This window comes from Lepus europaeus, chromosome 13 (assembly GCF_033115175.1).
Source record: "Lepus europaeus isolate LE1 chromosome 13, mLepTim1.pri, whole genome shotgun sequence".
In the NCBI taxonomy this organism is placed as follows: domain Eukaryota; kingdom Metazoa; phylum Chordata; class Mammalia; order Lagomorpha; family Leporidae; genus Lepus; species Lepus europaeus.
Window position 1 is genome coordinate 26,804,207 of NC_084839.1, and position 6,825 is coordinate 26,811,031.

The 6,825-nt window shown below is 45.5% G+C and overlaps 1 non-coding gene across 1 annotated transcript; it reads left to right on the forward strand.

Moving 5' to 3' along the window:
* The first annotated feature begins 528 nt into the window (after nucleotides 1–528).
* On the forward strand, nucleotides 529–590 carry LOC133773081 (U7 small nuclear RNA). The gene has a single exon (XR_009867867.1). It is a non-coding gene; the product is annotated as a U7 small nuclear RNA (small nuclear RNA).
* The last annotated feature ends 6,235 nt before the right edge of the window (nucleotides 591–6,825 follow it).

Below are 6,825 nucleotides of genomic sequence, written 5' to 3' on the forward strand. Positions count from 1 at the left end.
TGCCAATGCTACTATGGAGGCCATGACAAAGCCTCTATAAATTTTAAATATAAATAAAATAATCCATGTCTTCTTATCACAAGACAGTTAATTTAAAAGGCAAAGAAATAAGCAAAGATAAACACTTTAAATGTACATTACCAAACAGAGCACCTGATATCCCCAGTGGGGCATGAGCTCAGACACAAAAATAACTAGACACCTGAGAGTCACAGCTCCATCAAAAGGAAGGCAACAAACTAAAGAAATAGATCCCCAACTCAAACACCAATATTGGAACAGCTGAGTCAATGTTGTCTTTTATTAAAAAAATGAAAAGTATAATTAATAAGTAAAGATATGTCACACAAAATAGTAACTGGAAATGATAAAAAACTATTATATTTGATCATTATTATAACTGAAATAAAAATTATAATAGATGGGATAAACAGAAATTCAGCTGAAAAAAGAAGGAATTGGTAAGTTTAAAAATTAGACTGAGAAAAATCAAGGAGAAAAGAGAGAAGACTTTTCAAAAATACTAAGAAATGCTAGAGCTCTTTTAGCATTTGTCTTGCAGTTTTCATGTTGCAGCTGGAAAATCCCCATGGAAACAAACAAATAAACAAACAAAAAAACAAAACCATTGAGAGATATGGAAGATAGTAGTAAAAGTGTCAATATTTTGGAAATATGAGGCACGGAAGAAAAGAAAAAAAACATAATGAGGAAATATTCGAAGAAATAATAAAGATAAATTGCCTTTAATGACGGGAGATAAACAAGACTGAAAGGGCTTAAGGAGTACCAAACAATAAAGTGAAATATAAGAATATCAAAATGGGGAAAAATAGATCAGCTAATATTTGTCAATGGAGATTTTAATATATTCCTTCCAAAAGCAATAAATCAAGTAGACAAAAAGGCAAAGATATGGAAGACTTAAAAAATTAATAAAATTGAGCTATCAACAGCTGACTCAATGACTCTCTGACCCAGCCCTGATTTACCCAGAACAGTACTGGTAAATGCCTGTTGTCCTGGCTAATTATTAGTGTCCCCCTTGCTCTTAAGTGTGTCATGGTTTAAACAATAAAATATATGACCAGTTAACCATTTGGTATATTTAGAACTGTACCCTCAACAAGACAGAATAGACTCCCTTTTTTTTTAGCATACATAGAACATTTACAAAAAGAGGCCTAATATTAGGTCAGAAAGGAAACCTTAATAAATCCATTAATTAAGGCTCCTTTCACTCTGGAAATATTTACTGAGCACCTACTGTGTGGCTTGGCATTTCTCGCTAAGAAAAGGTACTAGCTGGCACAAATTCTGTTGCAATCATTCAGTTGTTGCTTAACAGAGTCATAGCACAACTCCAGAGCTTGATGGTCTCTCAAAATGACTGCCTGAAAGTCTTGCAGTGCACAACCTACTTGCCATAAGCAACAACCTTGGATACAACAGTGAACAAAACAGCAAAACTCATATCCTTGTGGAGCTCCTACTTTAATGTACAACACAGAAAATGAAACTATCTTGGAGGTTCCAGTCTAAGACCTGGTGGCCTCATTAGTTTGGGCTCTGATGAGGGCATTGGATGGCAGAAAGGATCACACTGTAGACAAGGAAGCAAAGAGAGTGGCCAGTCCTAGCTCAGCCTTTTAAAACAAGCTTTTCATGAAAATGACCTTCCAAGAGCATGCCCCCAGTGACCAAAGGACCTCCCATAGGTCTCCCTCCTGAACACCGTAAGTACTTTATGTTTCCACTCTCTTAGTAGCATTAATTTGTGACCTTGGGGTTTAAACATATGCATGAGTCTGGGGGTCAGTTACTCAAACCACAGCAGGTGCTAAAGGAGATGATAAGTGACATGAACAAGAATAAAGTAGATCATGGAGACAGCAGTATCAAACATCACAGTTGAAGAAGTGGAGGGTCATTTTAAGTAGAGCAGTCAGGAAAGGTCTGCCAAGAAGGTGACATCTGAACAAAGAAGTAAGTGAGCCATGTGGACATCTGGGGGAAGAGCACACCATGCAGAGCACACAGGACTGCGAAGTTTTGGAACTGGGCCCCTGTGTGGTAGAAAGAGCAAAGAAGCCAGTTTGCAGAGGAAGAGGGAGAGCAATAGGTGGTGACATTGGAAGGTGAGACAGGCCTATTAGTGTTGAGCTCCGCGGGCCACTGTAAGGACACTGGCTTTTTTTTTTTTTTTTTTTTTTTTTTGACAGGTAGAGTGGACAGTGAGAGAGAGGAAGGTCTTCCTTTACCGTTGGTTCACCCTCCATCCGAAGCCAGGAGCCAGGTGCTTCTCCTGGTCTCCCATGAGGGTGCAGGGCCAAGCACTTGGGCCATCCTCCACTGCACTCCCGGGCTACAACAGAGAGCTGGCCTGGAAGAGGGGCAACCAGGACAGAGTCCGGCGCCCCGACAGGGACTAGAACTCGGGGTGCCGGCGCCACAGGCGGAGGATTAGCCTAGTGAGCCGCGGTGCCAGCCAAGGACACTGGCTCTTTCAATAAAGGGGACTCAGATCTTCAGAAAGTTTTGACTAGAAGAATGACATCATTTTGGAAGGATGGCTTTGGCTTCTATGTCAAGAATGGACTGTAGGGAAACAAGGTTACCCAACGAGAACACTGCAAGGTTGCTGCTGCAATCATCTGTATGAAGTAGGGGCCTGTACTGTGGTGCAGAGGGTTAAGCTGCAGCTTGTGAGGCCAGCAGCCCATGTCAGAATGCCAGGCTGAGTCCTTGCTACTCTTCTTCAGAACCAGCTTCCTTCAAATGCTCCTGGGAAGTCAGTAGAAGATGGCCCAAGTACGTGGGCCCCTGATATCCATGTGGGAGGTTAGGATGGAAGTCCTGGTTTACGGTTTTGGTCTTGCCCAGACCTGGTCATTGTGGCCATTTGGAGACTGGACCAGCAGATGGAAGATCAATCTGTCTCTCTCTATTGCTCTGCCTTTCAAATAAATAAATGAATAAATCCTTAAAAACATAATAATCTAGATGGAGGTTTAGGTCAGAGTAGAGATGTAAAAATATATTAAGGTTCTGAATATATTTTGAAAGTGGAGCCAACATAACCTCCTAGCATTGAATGTGGAATGTGAGAGACAAGGAAAAAAATCAAAGGTGACCCATGTACTACAGATTTTTCTCTGTGAGCTGAAAGATTGAAGTTGTTATTAACTAATATGCAGACTGCTTTATGAAAGTAAAGCAGGTATTCAGGCTGGAGAATAGGGACAGATTAAAGTACAAATAAAAGCCTATTAGGTAGCCACATAGAGATGTTTTTGGCAGCATTTTAATACACAAACATATAGATCGGGGGGAGGTTTAGGCTGGAGCTAAAAGCTTTGAAAAGCACCAGGATATGGGTAGTGTATTAACACATGGGACAGGGAGGCGAGAAGTCCCAGGACGGAGCCCTGCCAGGGCTGCTCCTGTGCCAAGAGGTTGAGGAGAGGACATTTAGGGCCAGGCAGTAGGGATGGAAGTTGGAACTCAGAAAAGAAGTGTGGGGTTGAGCAGACAAAGCTCAGAGAATCAGGGCAGAAATAAGCGTCCAGAGTTTACAGGGTGCAGCAGCAGAAAGCAGGGAGCTGCAAGGAGATGAAAAGTGGCGATCAGGGAGTGCCCTGGAGTGTCTAACAGAGCACTGACCAGTGCATGCAAGGTACTCCCCGGCTGTGGAGAGGACCAGAGGGGTACCCAGCACTCACACAGAGCCAGAAGTGTCTGCTCCCACCGGCCAGTAAGCAAACTCCAGACTCACAGAGCTGTGGGCAGAGCACTCCGGAGTAGCTTGCCTCTGGCAGTGAGGAAAAACTAGTCTGGATTAAACTTGCCCTGAAACCACCTCACAAATGTCAGCCTTGGTCGTAGATGATGACTGGGGCAGGGAGAGACAGGCATTTGGCACAGCTGCTAGGCCATTACTTGGGACGCCATCCCGTATCACAGTGCTTGGGTTTGAGTTCAGGCTCTGCTCACAATTCCAGCTGTCTGCTGATGTGCATAAAGGAGGCAGCAGGTGATGGCTCGAATATTTGGGTCCCTGACACACACGTAGGAGACCTGGAGTGAATTCCTAGCTCTTGGCTTTGGCCTGACCCAGCCCCTGCTGTTGCAGGTATTTGAGGAGTAAGCCGGCAGATGGCAGATCTCTCTCTCACTCTCTCTCTCTCTCTCTCTCTCTCTCTCTCCCTCTCTCCCTCCTCTCCCTCTCTCCCTCTCTCCCTCTCTCCCTCCCTCCTTCAGCCTTTGAAATACATAGATAAATAAAAGAAGTGATGACTAACTCCAGACCAGACTAAGTAGACGCCTCCCTGTGAGAGCAGAGCCCAAGGAGCTGCTCTGGCTGAATCCTGACCCTGTCACACCTTCAGTTAGGTTCAAGTCATTTCCTACAGGAGACATTCTCAGTTCCCCATTCTCAAAGAGCAGTGCAGAGACAGCTACTGACAGCTACTGACAACTACTGCAGAGATTCTTTCCTTGCAACAAGGCCTCATGTGAGGAAGTGTGGCCTGGGAGCTTAGGACAAAGCAAGAGAACTGTGTTTGTAGCTCAAATTATTACACAGCAGCTACCAACTTTGATTCCATAATGCTTGGATCCTAAAATACAAATGACTCTACCTTATTTCAATGTACGAAGTGCTCAGGGTAGTCCAGGAATCCATGACTTCTCTCCCAAAACGCAAGGCTTTATGACAATGCACATCTTTTCTCCCTAGGTGTGGACGTATGCTCTTCAATTCAACAAGACTACACTAGGCAAAAATGATAGCTGTGTGGTTGGTTGTTTTTTTTTTTTTCCTAGAACCAAAGATCCATAGACAAGCAACAATTTAAAGGCAAATCAAATGTGCGGTAGACACTGTCAATGCCCTGCTCCTTGGCAACCTCCCCTCTCCCTGCAAAGACTGCAAACACTTGTACAGACCCTGCAAACACGCTGTCTACACGCCAAAGTCTGCCAGTACGTGGCTTCTGCCCAAGGCTGATGTCCCCCAGGGAAAGCCAGCACTGCCTCAAGGGCAGCCCCTCTGAAGGAGCCCTCACCCAATACCAGGCAGTAAGTGGTGGACAAATACCCCTCCTTCCTTGGCTCTGGACAGATGCACTCTGAGGTGCGTCCACATGGTCCCCTAGAGTCCCCATGCAAGACTGGGCTCCAGTCGCCCATGGTGGCAGTGTGCCTCATCGTTCCCTTTGGATCACTGTCCTTCCACTCCTGTTTCACCTCCCCACTCTTCTAGTATTTTCTAGAGTCACTCCACACATAAAGTACTTGCACTCAACTTCCTGTCTCAGAGTCCACTTCTGAAGACACACAGACCCAGCCAACAGGTACACTGCAAAGATGCACGTGCGTGGACATTAAAGCCAGACAGGCTCTCAGAGGCTAGATAGTTCCCCTCCAACACATTATAGACAAAGGGAGGGAGATCCAGAGAGCACAGGTCAAAGGCAGAGATGATGCCAGCAATCAAAACTGACAACAATAAGGACAGTGAGAAGCCCAAAGGGCTTGCAGCTTGCTAAGGTTGGGAGTCTGCTGACGCTGATTGCGCTTGTGTTGGAGTGTGTATATAAATATACAGGTAATTGTGTAATTATAGTCTCAGTAAATATAGTTGGTGAATTAGTTGTTCTCATTTTGATGATTGCAATCCATTTCTGAACCAAACTGTGGCTTAAGAAATTCCCAGCTCATGTTTAAAGAGAGAAATGAACAGGAGCGAGTTTATGGTTTATTCAGAGGATGGTGGGGCCTTCCAGAATAGGGCTGGAGGGACACACTCATCTCCACCCTTCTCTGGGCCCCTCTTTCTAGTTCATCCTGCAGGGCTCGGGTCTGTGCAACCCTGTGTGCCGCGGTGGTGCTATTACGCACTGCAGGAGGAGCCTACACAGCTGCCTGCCTGAACTCAGTAGTAGAACTCAGTGCTGTTAGAGGTTGCATGGAGTAAGAAAAAAGCAAACCCAGGTTCAGTTGCCACACACTGGCAGGCAAGCCACCTTGCTGTTGTCCTACCTGGAAAATGAGACAAAACCTGACCACCTCTTCTGGTTTGCAGCCACGACTCTAAGTCCTGGGAGACCAGAGTACATCTGTCTCTCTCCTTCCTTACAGCCCTGTGCCTGGCTGGTGCTGGGCTCACAGTAACTCAGCACACACTGATGGACAAGAGGCCTCACATGGTAGACATAAGAGAACTTCTTTCAATCAGCAAGGAAGACCCAGCCTGTGTGTCTTTTCTGAGGCATCTTCTACCCTTTCCCCCACTCTAGTCTTTCTCCAGCATGGCCCCTAAAACCAACCCATCCTTCAACCTAAAAGTTTCCCTAGGCCTCCTCAGCCAGTTAAATTCTCAAATATAGTCAACCAACCTACAGCCAAGAATGACTGTGGTGTGTCCAGTGTTGTGGCACAGAGGGTTAAACTGCCACACGGGACAGTGGCATCTCATATTGGAGTGCTGGCTTGCATCCGGGCTGTTCTTCTAATTCAGCTCCCCATCAACATAGCTGGGAAAACAGCATATGATGGCCCAGTACTTAGCTCCCTACCACTCACACAGAATATCAGGACAGAGTTCCTGGCCTGGCCCCCGGCTTCCTGGCTGTTGCAGGCATTTGGGGAATGAATCAACAGATGGAAGATCTGTCTCTCTCTCTCTCTCTCTCTCTCTCTCTCTCTCTCCCCCAGCCCCCGTGTGTGTGTGTATGTGTGTGTGTGTATATATCACTCTGCATTTCAAATAATTAAATATTAAAGAGGGAGGGGAAGAGTCCCAAGTCCCCTGGCACAGCCCAG